This window comes from Lissotriton helveticus, chromosome 7 (assembly GCF_964261635.1).
Source record: "Lissotriton helveticus chromosome 7, aLisHel1.1, whole genome shotgun sequence".
NCBI lineage: Eukaryota > Metazoa > Chordata > Amphibia > Caudata > Salamandridae > Lissotriton > Lissotriton helveticus.
This window is the reverse complement of record NC_136068.1, coordinates 448,244,989-448,262,912: the sequence shown is the minus strand read 5'-3', so window position 1 is coordinate 448,262,912 and position 17,924 is coordinate 448,244,989. Positions and strand designations below refer to the sequence as shown.

At 48.0% G+C, this 17,924-nt stretch overlaps 1 non-coding gene and 8 pseudogenes across 1 annotated transcript; all 9 read right to left on the bottom strand.

Moving 5' to 3' along the window:
- Nucleotides 1-9,192: 9,192 nt before the first annotated feature.
- LOC144771118 (5S ribosomal RNA) lies at nucleotides 9,193-9,311 on the bottom strand (annotated as a pseudogene).
- Nucleotides 9,312-9,636: 325 nt separating this feature from the next.
- LOC144771140 (5S ribosomal RNA) lies at nucleotides 9,637-9,755 on the bottom strand (annotated as a pseudogene).
- Nucleotides 9,756-13,310: 3,555 nt separating this feature from the next.
- On the bottom strand, nucleotides 13,311-13,429 carry LOC144770990 (5S ribosomal RNA; annotated as a pseudogene).
- A 342-nt stretch (nucleotides 13,430-13,771) lies between these two features.
- LOC144771181 (5S ribosomal RNA) lies at nucleotides 13,772-13,890 on the bottom strand. The gene has a single exon (XR_013599154.1). It is a non-coding gene; the product is annotated as a 5S ribosomal RNA (ribosomal RNA).
- A 101-nt stretch (nucleotides 13,891-13,991) lies between these two features.
- LOC144771129 (5S ribosomal RNA) lies at nucleotides 13,992-14,111 on the bottom strand (annotated as a pseudogene).
- Nucleotides 14,112-14,335: 224 nt separating this feature from the next.
- Nucleotides 14,336-14,454, bottom strand: LOC144771196 (5S ribosomal RNA; annotated as a pseudogene).
- Nucleotides 14,455-14,992: 538 nt separating this feature from the next.
- LOC144771175 (5S ribosomal RNA) lies at nucleotides 14,993-15,112 on the bottom strand (annotated as a pseudogene).
- A 762-nt stretch (nucleotides 15,113-15,874) lies between these two features.
- On the bottom strand, nucleotides 15,875-15,993 carry LOC144771393 (5S ribosomal RNA; annotated as a pseudogene).
- A 110-nt stretch (nucleotides 15,994-16,103) lies between these two features.
- On the bottom strand, nucleotides 16,104-16,222 carry LOC144771163 (5S ribosomal RNA; annotated as a pseudogene).
- Nucleotides 16,223-17,924: the final 1,702 nt, after the last annotated feature.

Below are 17,924 nucleotides of genomic sequence, written 5' to 3'. Positions count from 1 at the left end.
GTACCTGGGAAACGACGATACAACCTGCGGTCTAGACAAAAGAACTAATAAAAGCTTGATCTAATGTAATTTCCTCTTCTCCCCTTAGAACTATTTTTGAATTTTCAGCTCTCTCGTCCCAAGGGATCTAGCTCATTTTTGATTTTTCGAACCGCCATCCGGTTCTGCTGCTAGGGTCGCGGTTGAAGTCTGGGGAGTGCAACTGGGAAGTTCTAGGTCCACGGTTCTGATTGGTCCACGGGAGTTACCCCGGACTGAGCAGAGCGCGATCCCTGGGAGAATCAATCAACCACCGCGGGCAGCAACTAGAGGATGGAGTTTCCAAGGGTAGAGAGACCTGTCAGACTCACGAACTTCGAAAAACAGTTATGCACGATACTGTCCAGAAGAAGATTCCTGATATTATGTGTTTTAATGGTATGTAGCATACTTGTGTTTTTTATTGGTTATACCTTGTTCGTATTTAAAGTTACCTTTTCGAATGACACCCAGACACCACCTCCTCCCACTATTTCTCCACACTACTTTCACCCTTTACCTGAACACGAGTCTGCCCGAAGACTCGAATTTGTAAACAACTCTTTCATCCAGCTTCTACACCAACACCAGTCCATAATGAACACGTCAAACTGTTGGATATGCGGACTTATGCCACACACAACCGATAAGGGTATCCCATACTTCGTTTTGCCATTTAGCTACTATGGTTCTCTGTGGGCTTTCCAGACCATGTTCCTATTCGCCCTAGAACCATACCCGACCCGTTCCGCTGCGAGCGACTCCAGTAACAAGGCACTAATTGCAGGGATAAGGAACATGAGTAGGGATATCGACACCTATCTGACAATCCCCAAAGATGAACTGAGTCCCTACACCCGTTGGAACGTGACCAAACATGGGGTTTACCTGGTCAAGAGCCAGGCAGCACAGAAATCTCGCCCAGTTTGGATAGTTCCCCACCGAGGTCACTTATGCTTACAGGGTATTGGTAGGAACCCCACAGCACAGTTAGGAAAGAGCATTTGCACGGAAACATATGTATTTGCTTCCCGAACTTCCCCGATACTCTTGGCAGCTAAAGGCACGTATTTCGTTTGCCACGACCAAGCCTACACGTGGTTGCCCCCTGATTTCTCAGGTATATGTTTTATTTCATTTCTGCTGCCTCCTACCTACACGGCCAGAGCAGATTACCATCGGACAAGGACAGCTAGGGGTGTCGTGAGTAAAGACGACACCGCGGGTCAGGAATTCGCTGACTTCGCAAAGGGTTTTCTGCCATTTTGGGGGCCTATGGTGAACAGCAGGAATATTCGCCAGTTAGCGAGGATAGTTGAATCCGCCGTGACCACAACGGCCGGAGCACTTGGCAATTTGACAACAGAGCTTCAGTCGGATCGACTTATGACCCTTCAGAACCGAATTGCCTTAGACATTATACTCGCCGATCGTGGTGGTGTGTGTAGAGTCATCCAATCCAGTTGCTGCATTTTCATCCCTGATAACGCACCAACAGTATACCAGGCCATCTCCAAACTACAGGAAATATCTGGTTCCCTTCACATTGAGAAAGGGGATTGGTCCCTGCTGGGGTGGTTCTGGGAACTGATCACTGCCTGGGGATGGAAAACTTTGATTTTCATCGGGATGATCTTGGCACTTCTGTTCATAATTTGCTTGTGTATACAGTGTGCTCCTGCACTATGTGGCCTCTGTGCTACCTCGTGTGTACGGAAGTCTGTGTCACAGGACGAGCTGAGTAGCAGAATGATGCTCCAGCAACATCTCCACAAATTTCTTCATACCGATTTGGACTCAGATTAGCATGAGTTATTGCCTTATATGAGGGCAAAAGGAGGGTCTGTGGTTCCCAAAATCCGGACCCTGTGGTTTTCCCGATATCGAGGTCCAATACCCGTGTCACGAAACCTCAACGTACCGAGACGATTTTGGTGTCTACGAACCGATAATGATTAGGACATCATTCCTATGTATTTGCGTTACAATCGAGGGTTGCCAACACCCCTAAATCACAGTTTCCGTCCCATCCCTTAAAACTCCATTTTGTGAACGGCATCCATCTTGCATCTTGCCCTCATGATAAGTCAATTAAAGGTCGAGCTTGATCCAAATAGACACGTCCACCTTTCGTGACTTTCCCCTGACCTGTCCCAACTGACTCCACTGTCTTCGGCCAAACCTGTTTAGGCAGCTCCTCGCCCAGTGGCCGAATACGATAGCATCTACGCATAACATTCCACGAACCATTCACTACATACAGCCCATGTTTCCTTCAAACACGCACCTGTCCCCGTATCTTGTTTATGGCCCTTTTATGGCTGGGTTGTACCTTCCTTTATTGGTGGTTCATCTATATCTGATGGGAGTTCCCGATCCAACTGGGTAATCTATCAGCAAACTGGACATCTAAAATATGGGCTTGCTTACATGACTTCGCTCTTTGTATTGTTGTAGAAATATGTGTGTTGCCATACCATAAACTCAAGAATTCTTGCTTGAAGCCATATATTTGATATATAAGGAGACGGCTGGTTCTGTAAAAACGAACAGTCTCCCAAGAACCTACTCTCTGTGTGGTGTACTTCTGGGACACGTGTTACTTGGTAGCTACCAATAAAACTTGATCTTTGACTGCGACTAGAAGACTACGTGTTTCTGTGGTCCGGAACAAGGGAACTCAGAGGTCTTCGGGTGTTATCCCCTGACACCAGCGGGTTCCTAAAAACCCGTTACCTCAATACTCAAATGGACAATGTAACAAAATAAACTGATTTGGGTGGAGAAGCACACCTTTGTTTTAACCCTATCCTTTTTATCCTTAATTAACACATTTTCTCACAAGCGTGCTACAGAGGTGGCACGTTTGTCCTCAAGCCGTGCCTGCCTTTAATGTCACCTAACTCGAATGAAAATTCCACTCGACCTCTGTGCACAGTTGCTATTGTGGTTCTTAATTAGAACATAACTTTCAATTTAAACTCAATGAATAACATAATATTTTTCAATTATTTAAATCCTTGTTTTTTTTCGAACAAACAAAAATAATACTGCTGTGAATTTGACTTTCTTAATTTCAAAAACAATCAATTCAACTATTTATTCATCTTTTGCACTGTTCAAAAACAATAATAACATGCTACAATCCTTTACAATATTTTCATATAATACTGTTGCTTTCACGTTGATTCCAAAATGGTGCCCGATGCATTTCAAGCCCTGATGGGCTCTTCCTCAGGGGCCTGGAACTAAACATATATATAAACTCAGTAATTAAATCGTTTCATAAGTCGATAAACAAAAAAATAGAATGGTTTTTAAAGAACTTCCAATTCAATACAGGAAACACATTGATAACATTTTTGTCAGTTTCCAAAAATTGCATATTGAAATTCAGTGTAGGCTAAGTGAAAAGTGAGTAAACAAAGTTTCCCATCACTCACCACACCAATTCGTGGCTAATTGCTAATCAAAATCATACTCTCTAAAACTGACCAGGGATTTTGGTTTCTATAATCAAAAAAACACAGTGCATAGTCCGTGAGACTTCTATAATGAACGCTTCCTCTCACTCAACTAAATGCCACTTGACTTCGGCTTACCTTACTGTTTTCAAAAACGCCACGCGTTCGGTTTCTTAAATGTAACAAGCTGCTGTCTGAGTCATATACCCAAAATTTCGCTGCTCCTGCCACCTTCAAAAAAATAATATAACCCATTCTTTACCACTGAATTACCAAATGTCCCTCTCTGTTAACGCGACGAAACTATTCTTTTCGTACCGGAACGTGACAATCAGTCCCGGCCGAAACTTCCCCGCCTTCCACTTTCTTCACTCCACTTTGGCCGTTACAAAGCTTCTTCTCGCTCTTTCTCCTCGCGTTCGTCTCCCTGTGTGCAAGCTATCTACGCACCAGGTCTATCAACCCTAGCCATAACAAACACTAACAACGGACTTCTCAATGGCTAATGGAACCGACTGAAATGGAGCGCCATCTTAGCCTAGTGCTGAAAACTAATCCACAGACTCTCAAGCGTGCTTCCATAATCGCTCCCTATACTGTTCAGACCCCAAGTGCCACTATGATACAGTCAAATTCAACAGAACAAGTGAAATAGAAACAAAATAAATAAAGAAGAAAATGAAGGTATAGTGATAAAGTTTCATTACTATAAATCTTAAATTTCATTGTACACGCTACTTCTGTAACTAAACCACAAACCCTATCTTGCAACAACCCGCAGACTGAGAGTGACTGATGTAGAACCTTCTCTGAGATTTTATAAAAAACATGAGTAATCTATTTTCTCATTGAGCCCCTTGGGCTCCTGTGTTCCTAATCTTTTGATCCAGTAAATCTCCCTTTGAAGGAGGGATCTGGTGAGATCAGCCCCTTCATGTAATTTGATTTTTTCCAGTACTGAAAACTGAATCTGGGAAATGTTGTGCTTACTGTCAATCCAATGTTTGGCCAGGTTGCTTTTAATGTTTTGATTTTGGATAGTGCTTTCATGCCCATGAACGGAGGACTCTGTAAGTGCCTTGAGGAGATAAAGAGCTGGATGTCCTCCTCATCACTCAAGCTAAACGGGGACAAGACGGAGCTGATGCTTCTAGGCCCCACCAACCCAAGCTCCTTCAACTCCCTGTGGCCACCCTGTCTGGGCACCCCCCCAGCACCTAAAGACAACATTAAGAGTCTCGGGGTGTGGCTGGACAGATCCCTGTCATTTGATACCCAAGCCACCAAACTTTCGGCCATCTGTTTCGGCCTTCTTAGGATGCTCAAAAAAGTTCTTCATCTTTTACCCATGGAGGCTAAACAGGTGGCCATCCAGGGTCTGATCCAGTCCCGCCTGGATTTCAATAACGTCCTGTACCTCGCTGCACCAGACTATACTCTGCGAAGACTGCAAACAGTACAGAACTGCGCAGCCCGGACACTGCTCCAGCTCCCACATCGGGAATCTGTCAGAGCTAGCCTGACCAGTCTACACTGGCTGCCAGTCCGCCAAAGAATCCACTTCAAAGCCTTGTGCATCGCTCACCAGGCTTCTGGGACACAGGCCCCATAATCACCCGCGACCTAATCTCTCACTACCACCCAAGTAGAAACCTCCGTTCTAATCAGACCTTTTTGGCCACTGCACCCAGAATAAAAAGAGCCAGGTCGGGTGGTAGGACCTTCGCCCATAGCGCCTCCAAGCTATGGAACACCCTTCCTCTTTACCTGAGAGCTAACTCCAATCTCACTTCATTCCGGAAACAGCTCAAGACACTTCTTTTCAACTCCCCACAGTAACTCCTTGGTAACTATCCCCGCCTCTGCCTAAAACATCTATTGGTCCCCTAGCGCTTGGACGCCCCCGGGCATCAATCGCGCTCTATAAATCCACATACAAATACAAATACAAATGTTCCGATATGCGAATTTTAAGTTTTCTCTCCGTCTTACCTACATATAATTTGCCACAAGGGCATTTTATATAGTTGATTAAATTATTAGAATTGCAGTCGCTGTCATGATGTAGTGAAATGGTTTTTCCTGTCTGTGGGTGATGTAGAGTGGTACCAACAATGACATTATGGCAACGAACACAGTTTGCACATCGTTTCATTCCTTTGTGGATTTTTTGATCATCAAACATTTAGTTACAGAAGTAGCGTGTAAAATGATATTTAAGATTTATAGTAATGAAACTTTATGTTATCACTATACCTTCATTTTCTTCTTTATTTATTTTATTTCTATTTCACTTGTTCTGTTGAATTCGACTGTATCAGTCGACTGGCCCAGCAGCCTCAGGGTCAGTCTGACTCATAGCCCAAATATCCCGGACTCTCTGTTCGGGAAGATCGACCCGAGACTGCGCCGTGTCCAGAACCGCTCCGATGAAGAGGAGCTCCTGGGAGGGAATCAGGTGCGACTTTAGCACATTGATGGAGAACCCCAGCGAATGCAGGAGGTCGGTCGTAGTCGAGAGGTGGGAGACGCCTGTCTAGGCGAGCCTGCCTTCAACAGCCAGTAGTCGAGATAGGGGAAGACTGAAACCCCTGATCTGCGCAGATGAGCTGCGACCACCACCATCACTTTCGTGAACACCCGAGGGGCGCTGGTAAGCCCAAAGGGGAGCACGGTAAACGGAAAATACTCATGGCCTACCGTCAACTATAGGAAACGCCGGTGGGCCGGCAGGACAGGGATGTGAAAATAAACATCCTGCAAGTCCAACGCTACCATCCAGTCTTGCAGGTTGAGGGCAGACAAGACCTGAACATCTTGAACTTCTTCCGATTGAGGTCCCTGAGGTCCAAGATAGGATGCAGGCCCTTGTCCTTCTTGGGAACCAGAAAGCAGAGGGAATAACAACCACAACCTACTTCTGGGACTGGAATGCGCTCGATGGCTCCTTTGGCCAAGAGAGCAGTAACGTCCTGCTAGAGAAGGGCCAGATGATCCTCCGACATGCTGTGGTATCTTGGTGGCATGGCAGGAGGGGTAGTCTCGAAGGGGAGAGAGTAGCCCCCTTGGACTATTTGCAAAATCCACCTGTCCGACGTGATGGTGCGCCAGTGGGGGAGGTGATGGCGAATCCTGCCGTCCACTGGCATTTGATGGGTCTGAAAGGTCGGACTAGGAGGGCTTGGATGCTGCTGCAGAGGGGAGGGTTGGTGGATTGGCCCCCTCGCTGGCCCCCGAAACCTCGCCGATTTTTCCTACGTCCCCAGTCGCGCTAAGGTTGGGTAACTTGCTGCGGCCTGTGGCCCTGGGTGGGACAGAGTGGGGCACCCCTTTGGACGCCATGAAAGGGGACAAAAGCAGACTGCGCCGAATGGGTGGAGAAGCTCAAGGACTTGGCCATAGCCTGTGAGTCCTTGAAGCGCTCTAGAACATTCAATTAATCAATCAATCATGCGTTTGTTAAGTGCTACTACTCACCCATGAGGGTCTCAAGGAGCTGGAGAGGCGGGGGTTAGCAGGTTGCAGTCCTTCAAGGAGAGGGTCTGTTGAAGAGCCAGGTTTTGAGGTTTCTTGTGAAGAGGGAGAGAGATGTTGTCTGTCTGAGGGGGAGAGGTAGCTTGTTCCAGGCTCTGGCTGTGAGGAAGGAGGAGTGGCCACCTGATTTGGTCATTCTGGTGCGGAGGCCCATGGCGTAGGAGAGCTCGGCTGATCATTGGGTCATTTGGGATTCGTGGAATTTGAGTTGGCTGTTCAGGTATGCTGGACCGGTGTTGTGGAGGGCCTTGTGAGCATGGGTGAGCATCTTGAAGGTGACTCTAGCTTTGATGGGGAGCCAGTGGACTGTGCGCAGGTGCTGGAAGATGTGGCAGTGTCTTGGCAGGTTGAGGACCAGTCTTGTGGCGGCGTTCTGGATGTTCTGTAGCTTGCGTGTGAGGTTTTTGTTGATTCCTGTGTAGAGTGCGTTGCTGTAGTCGAGTCTGCTGGTGACCAGGGCGTGAGTGACCGTCTTTCTGTGTTCGAGCGGCATCCATTTAAAGGTCTTGCGTAGGAGGAGGAGGGTGTGAAGCTGGCGCTCCATTTTGAGTTCGGAGTCCAGGATGATTCCCAGGTTGCGTGCGTGGTCCGCGGGGGTGGGCGGGCTTCCGAGGGCAGGGGGCCACCAGGTGTCGTTCCAGGCATCAGGGTGTGGGCCCATGATGAGTACTTCTGTTTTGTTGGTGTTTAGTTGAAGCCAGCTGTTTTTCATCCATTTGACGACGGCTTCCATGCCTTCTCGAAAATTGTGTCTGGCTGTGTTGGGTTCGTGGGATAGGGAGAGGATGAGTTGGTTGTCTGCTTATGTAGGTTCTGACGATGGTGGCGAGCGGAGCCATGTAGACGTTGAAGAGCGCAGGGCTGCAGGATGACATCTGGGGGACTCCGCAGGTGGTTGGTGTAGGGTCCGAGAGGAAAGGGGGGGGGGGGGAGTCTGACCCTTTGCGCTCTGCCGGAGAGGAAGGAGCGGATCCAGTCGAGGGCCTTGTCTGGATTCCCTGCGTCGTGGAGTCTGCGTTTTAGGGTGCGGTGAGAGACTGTGTCGAATGCCGCTGAGAGGTCGAGGAGGATGAGGGCTGCTGTTTCTCCTTTGTCCAGTAGGATGCAGATGTAGTCTGTTGAGGCGAGGAGGGCGGTTTCCGTGCTGTGGTTTTTTCTGAAGCCGGATTGGGAGGAGTTGAGGATATTGTGCTCTTCGATTAATCTGGCGAGTAGGCTGTTGATGGCTTTCTCAATTACTTTCTCTGGGAACGGGAGCAGGGAGATGGGTCTGTAGTTTTTGAGGTCGGTGGGGTCTGCCTAGGGTTTCTTGAGGAGGGAGTTGATCTTGTTGTATTTCCAATCATCGGGGAACAATGCGCTTGCCAGCGAGCGGTTGATGGTGTGGGGGAGCATGGGTGCAATGGTGTTGGCGGCTCTGTTTAAAATGTGGTAGGGCAGGGGTCCATGGGGGCCCCGGAGTGGATTGAGTTCATCGTCTTCAGCGTGTCTTCGGTGGTGAGGGCTGTCCAGTTGTTGATTGTTGGCTTCATGGTGTCGGGGTGGTTGGTGAGGGTTCAGTGTGTTGGTTCTCTTCGTCGAAGTTGTTGTAGATGCTCTTGATTTTGTGGTGGAAAAAGGTGCGAAGTTTGTCGCAGAGGTCTTGTGAGGGAGGGATGTCGGTGGACTCTCTGGTAGGTTGGGCGAACTCCTTGATGAGGTTAAAGAATTATTTACTGTTGTGTGCTTGGGTGGAGATTCTGTCTTCGATCGCTTTTTTCCTCGTTTTTCTTATGAGTTGGTGGTGGACTTTGGTGACATCTCTGATGTTGTTGTGGGCTTCTTTGGATTTGGTGTTCCTCCAGTGCTTTTCGAGGCGGCGGCAAGTGCGTCTGGGCTCTTGAAGTTCAGTTGTATATCATCTAGATTTCTTGGTGTGGGTGGTGTTGTTTTTCTTAAGGGGGGCTAAGGTGTTAGCGCGATCCATCTGTGCAGGGTTTGTGCTGCGGCATTGGGGTCGACATTTTCCGCCACGGTAGGGGTGCAGTTGCTGTGTGATGAGGTTAGCTGGTCGTCTGTGATTCTAGTCAAATTTCTTTGTGGGAGCAGGTCCTGGTGTTTGTGGATTGTGGGTGTTCTAAAGGTGAAGTGGACGCATCGATGGTCTGTCCATAGGAGTTCGGTGGTGTGGCTGAAGGACCTACAGGACCTGGTATTCCCAGGCGGTCTCCTATCCAGGTACTAACCAGGCCCGACCCTGCTTAACTTCTGAGATTAGAAGTGATAAGGTGCTTCTAGGGTGGTATCACCATAAGGAAAAAAAAGAGTACTGAATTTGGGGCTCTTTACTTTTTGCATTCTACTTCAGTGCAGGCTATAGTAAGCGAGACAAGCCACCCTGATTCACATAAAGTAAAAAAAAGAGCCAACAGCACCTGGTATTCTCAGGCGGTCTCCCAACCAGGTACTAACCACGCCCAAAACTATTTAACTCCCGAGATCAGATGCTTTTGGGTGGTATGACAGTATGGATGAATACCACTGACTTTGGGGCTCTTAGCTATTTTCATTTTACTTCAACGCTAGCCATAGTAACCGAGACAAATCACCCTCATTCACCTAAAGCAAAAAAAAAAAAAAAAGCCTACAGCACCTGGGATTCCCAGGTGGGATCCCATCCAGGTACTAACCAGGCCCAACCCTGCGTAACTTCTGAGATGAGTCCAGATTAGTTGAGTTCAGGGTGGTATGGCTGTAGGCATGAAAAGCACTGACTTTGTTATGTTATGTTATATGTTATATGTTTGCTTATAGCGCGCACTAATAGTCAAGACTGTCCTGGCGCGGGAGAAGATTCAGATATCAGCTAAACGAAAGCATGTGGTCTACATGGTTTGCCTAAATAGGTAGGTTTTTAGATGTTTTGTAAAGTATGTGAGGCTTGTCGTGTGTCTAAGATGGTCAGGGAGGTTGTTCCATAGCTGGGCGGCTCTGACCACCAGAGATTTTTCCCCGAGACGAGCTCTCTTGAATCTGGGAGTAACCAGGTGTCTAAGGGTGGCAGATCTCAGTTGCCGTGGAGGATGGTAGAAGGCAACCATATCTCTTAGGTAGGACGGGCATGGGCCGTGTAAGGCTTTGAAAGCCAGTGTCAGAATCTTAAAGCGCACTCTGAGAGCTACTGGAAGCCAATGAAGCTCTGAGAGTTGCTTCTGTATACTAAGACACCTGGGAATGTTAAATAGGAGCCTTACTGTCGCGTTCTGGACTACTTGCAGTTTGTGAAGCAGGAAGTCGGGAGCGCCCACATAAAGGGCGTTGGCGTAGTCCAGACGCGAAAGGATAAGTGCTCTGGGCACTGTTTCTTTAGCTTCCTGGGGAAGAAGGGGAAAGAACGTCCGGAGAGTGGTTAGGGTCCCATAGCAGGTTCCCGTCAATCGCATGATCTGATCTCGGAAGCAAAGGTCAGCTCCGAACCAGATCCCTAGGTTCTTTGCAACCCCGCAGTTCCCAGTGGGGCAAGGCAATCCCATGGGCCAAATGGATTCTTTAAATGCCGCTGGAAAGTGGCCGTACAGGAGAATCTCAGACTTGTCCTCATTGCATTTGAGATAAGCCTGGGCAAGCCAGGCAAATACTGAGGACAAGCACTGCTGGACTTTCTCTGTGCAAAGATTGTTCTTATCCCACGTGAAGAGAAGTTGGGTGTCGTCGGCGTAAGCCATTATTTTCGCACCCAAGCTCTCAGCAAGATAGACAAGGGGGGTCAAATAAACATTAAAAAGTAGGGGACTCAAAGTCGACCCTTGGGGGACACCAGTATCTACCCTGCTATTCGAAGAATGGTAGGGGGGAAGCCAGATTTGTTGGAACCGGTCTGTGAGAAAGGATTTGACCCATTTGAGAACCGCGCCAGTGATGCCAATGTCCTCTAGCCTAGAGAGCAGCTGGACATGGGGAACCATGTCAAACGCGGCAGAGAGGTCCAATAAAATTAGAGCCGCTCTGCCGCCCCCGTCCAGGCACTCCCTAATGGCCTCGGTGACTTCCACTAGCGCGGTCTCAGTGCTGAAGGAGGAGCGGAACCCGGATTGGGCAGGATGTAGCGCCCCCGTAGATTCCACAAACTTCTCCAGCTGTCGAAAAGCAGCCTTTTCACAGACCTTGGCTAGGGCCGGGAGCAGGGAGATGGGCCTCTAATTGGAGGTAATCAGAGGGTCCGCTGAAGGTTTTTTGATCAGTGGGAGGAGTTTTGCATGTTTCCACTGGGGTGGTACAATACCGGTTAATAAAGACTCATTGACCAGGTCTGTTACTGTAGATGCAATAACCTCCGCCACACTGCCCAGAACTCTAGCAGGGCAGGGATCAGCGGGGGACCCAGATTTCAGCGCTTTAAGAATAGCCAAGACATCCTTCTCTTCAACTTTTATAAAAGAGCACAGTGCCTCTTTTGGCTTTATGCCGTTGGATGGAATAAAAAGTTGAAGGGAGTTGTCTTGTTCTCGGGCCTCCTGAGCTGGTGAAGGATAGTCAGAGTCAATAGGCTTAAGGCTCTCTTGGATTTTTTTTATTTTATCTGTAAAGTAAGTGGACAGTTTCTCACACCATCCCTCAGATAAAGGGGCCGCCTGAGTTTCTGCCACCGGGGACGTAAAACTTTTTACAATAGAGAACATTTCTCTACTGTTATTGTTAGCCTTTTGAATCCTGTCTGTGTAATAATCTCCCTTAGCCCTCTTAATTGCAGCGTAATAATCTTTTTGCACTGCTCGGAGTTTTGCTTTAGCTAGTGGGCAATACTCTCGCCTCCATAATCTTTCCAGCTCCTTACAGCCTATTATTAAGCTTTTAAGATGTTCCGTGCACCAGGGGGATGGCGGAGTGGCTTGCGGCCGATTTGTCGCTTTGGTCTGTGGTAACAGGCTTGCCGAGGATCTGATCCATGTCGAGAAATTCTCAACTGCTTCTTCTAGATTTCCCGACTTGTCCGGAAAAGTCTGAGTTAGGGATGTTGCTAACGCTGGGATACTAATCCTCTGGGGAAAGGGGACCTGTTGCACCTTAGCTAAGGCGCGAGCCCTGTCGGTTTCCCAGGAAAAGCCTACCAAGAAATGGTCTGACCATGTGACTGGGCAAGGGGTATCAAATGTGATACTAAAGTTGGTATAGACAAGATCGAGGCAGTGTCCTCCAAGGTGAGTAGTATCCTGACCTTGTGTTCTAAGATGCGCTAAGGCGCATAGTTCATCCAGGTCCCTGACCCCCGGGGCTGTGGGAACATCCATGTGTATGTTGAAATCCCCCAGGAGCAGAAACCTGGGGAATCTCAACGCTCTCTGGGTTACCAGCTCCTCCAGAGATTTAATAAAGGAGCCCAGAGGGGCTGGAGGGCGATAGATCAGCAGCCCGCCCAAAGTGAACTGCGGAGAGAGAGCAATCGAAAATTCCAGTGCTTCACCATCCAAAATGGCACCAGAGCATTCCTTTATCAGAGACCATTTGTCTCTGTAAATTACTGCTAATCCCCCTCCCCTGCCCAAACTGCGATCTAACCTTGTTATCTTGAAGCCCCTAGGTATAGCCACCTCAATTGTAGGGCACAGTAAGTGTGAAGCCAAGTCTCAGTAACGAATAAGAGGTCAAGTGAGTTATCGATTATCAACTCGCGAACCTCTTCCGTATGCTTGACTAGGGAGCGTGCATTGATGAGAGCCGCTCGAATTCTAGAGTCACCCTCGCCATTGACCAAAGAAGGAGAGGGGAAAAACTCTCCTTAGCTTTCTTCCTTCTACTTCAATGCTGGCCAAAGTATGCAAGACAAGCCACCCTCATTCACCTAAAGCAAAATAACAACAAAAACAAAAAGCCAACACCACATGGTATTCCTTGGCGGTCTCACATCCAGGTACTAACCAGGCCCAACCCTGCGTAACTTCTGAGATGAGTCCAGATTAGTTGAGTTCAGGGTGGTATGGCTGTAGGCATGAAAAGCACTGACTTTGAGGCTCTTAGCTTTTTTCATTCTACTTCAATGCTGGCCCTAGTATGCAAGACAAGCCACCCTCATTCACCTAAAGCAAAATACCAACAAAAACAAAAAGCCTACACCATATGGTATTCCCAGGCGGTCTCCATTCCAGGTATTACCTAGGTCCAACATTGCTTAACTGCTGAGATCAGGTGCTTTCAGGGTGATATGGCCATAGCCATGAAGAGCACAGACTTTGGGGATCTTAGCATTTTTCATTCTACTTCTGTGCTGGCCATAGTATGTGGGACAAGCCACCCTCAATCACCTAAAGCGAAACCAAAAGCCTACAGTACCTGGTATTCCCAGGCAGTCTCCCATCCAACTACTAACCAGGCCCAACCCTGCTTAACTTCTGAGATTAGAAGTGATAAGGTGCTTCTAGGGTGGTATCACCATAAGGAAAAAAAGAGTACTGAATTTGGGGCTCTTCACTTTTTGCATTCTACTTAAGTGCTGGCTATAGTAAGCGAGACAAGCCACACTGATTCACCTAAACCAAAAAAAAGAAAGCCTAGAGCACCTGATATTCCCAGGCGGTCTTCCATCCAGGTACGAACAAGGCCCAACCCAGCTTAATTTCAGAGATCAGAAGTGATGAGAAGCTTCCAGGGAGGTACGGCTGTAGGCATGAAGAGCACTGACTTTGAGGCTCTTAGATTTTTTTATTCTACTTCAGTGCTGACCATAGTAATTGAGACAAGCCACCCTCATTCACCTAAAGCGAAAACAAACAAAAATAAAAAGCCTAAAACACCAGATATTCCCAAGCGGTCTCCCATCCTGGTATTAACCAGGCCCAACCCTGCTTAACTTCTTAGATCAGACGGGATTAGGTGCTTTCAGGGTGGTATGGCCATAGTCAGGAATAGCACTGACTTTGGGGTTCTTAGCTTTTCATTCTACTTCAGTGCTGGCCACAGTAAGCAAGACAAGCCACTTTCATTCACCTAAAGCAAAATAAAAACCTACAGCACCTGGTATTTCCTAGGAGGTTTCCCATTCAGGTACTAACCAGGCCCGGCCCTGTTTAACTTCTGAGATGAGACGAGTTCAGGTGCTTTTAGGGTGATATTGCCGAAGGAATGAAGAGCACTGAGTTTGGGGCTCTTAGTTTTTTTAATTCTTCTTCAGTGCTGGCCATAGTAAGCGAGACAAGCCACTCTCATTCACCTAAAGCCAAACAAAAAGAATACAACTTGCAGCACCTGGTATTCCCATGCGGTCTCCCATTCAGGTACTATGCTGCTTAACTTCTGAGAACAGATAAGCGAGACAAGCCCCCTCATTCACCTAAAGCAAAACAAAAAACCTAGAGCACCTTATCCTCCCAGGCGGTCTCCCATCCTGGTAATAACTAGGCCCAATACTGCTTAACTTCAGGGATCAGATGAGATCAGGTCCTTTCAGGGTGATATAGCCATAGGCAGGAAGAGCAATGACTTTGGGGCTCTTAACATTCTTCATTCTACTTCAGTGCTGGCCATAATAAGCAAGACAAGCCACCCTCATTCACCAAAAGCGCAAAAAAAAAAAAACTACAGCACCTGGTATTTGAAGGCAGTTGCCCATTCAGGTACTAACCACGCCAGGCCCTGCTTTACTTCGGAGATGAGGTGCTTTCAGGGTGGTATGGCCATAGACATCACGAAGAGCACTGACTTGGGGCTCTTAGCTTTTTTCATTCTACTTCAGTGCTGGCCATAGTTACGCGAGACAAGCCACCCATCATTCATCTAAAGCAAAAACAAAGCCTACAGGACCTGGTATTTCAAGGCGGTTTCCCATTCAGGTACTAACCAAGCCTGGCCCTGCTTAACTTCTGAGATCAGGGGCTTTCAGGGAAGTATAAGCGAAGGCATGAACAGCACTGACTTGGCGCTTCTAGCTCATTTTAATCTACTTTAGTGCTGGCCATAGTAAGCGAGATAAGTCACCCTCACTCACGTACACAAAGCAACAAAAAAGCCTACAGCACCTGGTATTTCCAAGCGGTCTCCCATCCAGGTTCTAACCAGGGCAGATGCTACTTAACTTCTGAGATCAGACGAGATCAGGTGCTTTCAGGGTGGTTATGGCCGTAGGAATGAACAGCATTGACTTGGGGCTTTTCGCTTTTTTCATTCTACTTCAGTGCAGGCCATAGTAAGCGTAACAAGCCACCCTCATTCAGCTAAAGCAAAAACAACAACAAAACAAAAAGCCTACAGGACCAAGTTTTCCAAAGCAGTTCCCCAACCAGGTACTAATCAGGCCGGACCCTGCTTAACTTCTTAAATCAAACAAGATCTAGTGCTTTCAGGGCGATATGGTCGTAGGCATGAAGAGCACTGCTATTGGGGCTCTAAGCTTTTCTCATTCTACTTCAGTGCTGGCCATAGTAAGCCAGACAAGCCCCCCTCATTCACCTAAAGCAGAACAAAAAACCTACAGCACCTTGTATTCCCAGCCAGTCTCCTATCCTGGTACTAACCAGGCCAGACACTGCTTAACTTCTATCAGGTGTTCCAGGGTGATATGGCCATAGGCAGGAAGAGGAATGACTTTGGGGCTCTTAGCTTTTTTCATTCTACTTCAGTGCTGGCCATAGTAAGCGAGACAAGCCACCCTCATTCACCAAAAGCGCAAAAACAAAAACCTACAGCACCTGGTATTTCAAGGCAGTTTCCCATTCAGGTACTAACCACGCCAGGCCCTGCTTTAGTTCGTAGATGAGGTGCTTTCAGGGTGGTATGGCCATAGACATCATGAAAAGCACTGACTTGGGGCTTTTTTTATTCTACTTCAGTGCTGGCCATAGTTAAGCGAGACAAGCCACCCATCATTCATCTAAAGCAAAAACTAAAAAAGCCTACAGCACCAGGTTTTCCAAAGCAGTCTCCCATCCAGCAACTAACCAGGCCCGACCCTGCTTAACTTCTTAGATCAAACAAGATCAGGTGCTTTCAGGGTGATATGGCCGTAGGCATGAAGAGCACCGATTTTGGGGCTCTAAGCTTTTTTCATTATACTTTAGTGCTGGCTATAGTTGGCGAGACCAGCCACCCTCATTCACCTAATGTAAAACCAAAATAAGAAGCCTACAGCAACTGGTATTACCAGGCGGTCTCCCATCCAGGTACTAACCAGAGTCAATGCTGTTTAACTTCTGAGATCAGATGAGATTAGTTGCTTTCAGGGTGGGATGGCTGTAGGCATGACAACAATTGACTTTGGGGCTCTTAGCTTTTTTAATTCTACTTTAGTGCTGCCCATAGTAAGCAAGACAAGCCATCCTCATTCACTTAAAGCAAAATAAAACATTACTAAAAGATGCATCTTTAGATTCAGAGTTCAGGCATACTAAACTTTATTTTCCCATCCGGTCTCAATGGGAAGTTATATTTATAAGATGTTATAAATTAACTCCCATGCTTTCCTATGGGCCAGATAGCCTTCCAATAGTAAACAATGAAATTGCCAGTATCTCCTTATCAGAACATGCCACACACATCAGGGCATGTCCTACCTTTCACATACACTGCACCCTGCCGCCAGGGGTACCTTTGGCCTACCTTAAGGGTGGCTCAGATATAAGAAACGGGAAGGTTAGGGCCAGGGTCTGCACACAAACTGTGTGCAGACCCTGTAGTGGCAGGACTGTGTTACCTTTTCAGGGCTACACACTTGGGTAGCACAATCAGTGCTGCAGGCCCACTAGCAGTATTTGATATATAGGCCCTGGCACACTCAGTGCACTTTACTAGGGGCTTACCAGTAAATCAAACAGGTCAATCATGGAAACACCAATCCATAATACAAATTTCACAGAGAGCATGTGCACTTTTGCACTGAATAGCAGTGGCAAAGTGCCCAGAGACCTAAAACCAACCACAGCCGGTCAGGAAAAAATAGGAGGAAAAACAAAAAGTTTGGGGATAACCTTACAAAAAGGGCCATCTCAAACACAACCCTCTTCCAGCCTAATGCCAGCGTAGACCAATCCATACCTCAATGGGCTTCCCTGCTTGGGGCGATAGAACATAGAACCTGGCCCGCAACAGCGGGGGCCTATTCTCGTTCTACTCTTTCCTGAACCTAGTTGGATCCCTCCTGGGGCAATACCCCCAGACTTTAGAATTGTCAGGGCCCCTGTGGCAGGTGTCCCACACAATTCTCCAACCAGTTTGGGGGTGTTCTCCTGCAACAGGTACCCCAGATTAGGGTCTGTACTCTTAGGCTGGACAGGGGGGAGGCTGCCCTCTCCCAGCCCCCCCCTCCTGGGGTTCTGCACCCTCCCAGCTGGAGCCATACCCCCAGAAGAGAAACCAGTAGGGGGACTGCTAGCAGTCGCCCCTACCTCTAGGTAAGGGGGGACACATGGAACCTGGTCCTCCAACCAATGGTCTGTACCCTTAGGCTGGACTTCCAGGGGAGTACACCATCCCCCGAAGGGAAACGCACTCCTCATGGGTGGATCGAGAGTTTGCCTGGCGCAGGTCTCCAGCCCACGGTCCACCTGACAGAGCATGAAGAACCCCCAGGACAGAAGTGGCCTCCCCAGGATTATTCCTGGGGTGCTCTGACCTCAGAGCTGGCAACCCCTTACCCACTAGTCATCGACTCGGGACAGTGTCCCCCTTCACCCTTTTCTCTGGACTCATGCACCCTCCCAACTGGAGTGGTGCTGCCAGACACCAGAGCTAGAGGGATTCTCGTTACAGCAGTCTCCCCCAGCTCAACTGACACCTTGGTATCCCCCTCAGGGGATGGCCACTGGTTACAGACTATGCCCCCCTCCTGGTGTTCCCTCATGGAGGCAACCAAGCTCTGGGATGGGGTCTTGGGCTCCTTGAGACTCAGCCCACCTCCACTCCCTCTCATCAGAGACAGGACATGGGACCCCTCACCCATCCCAC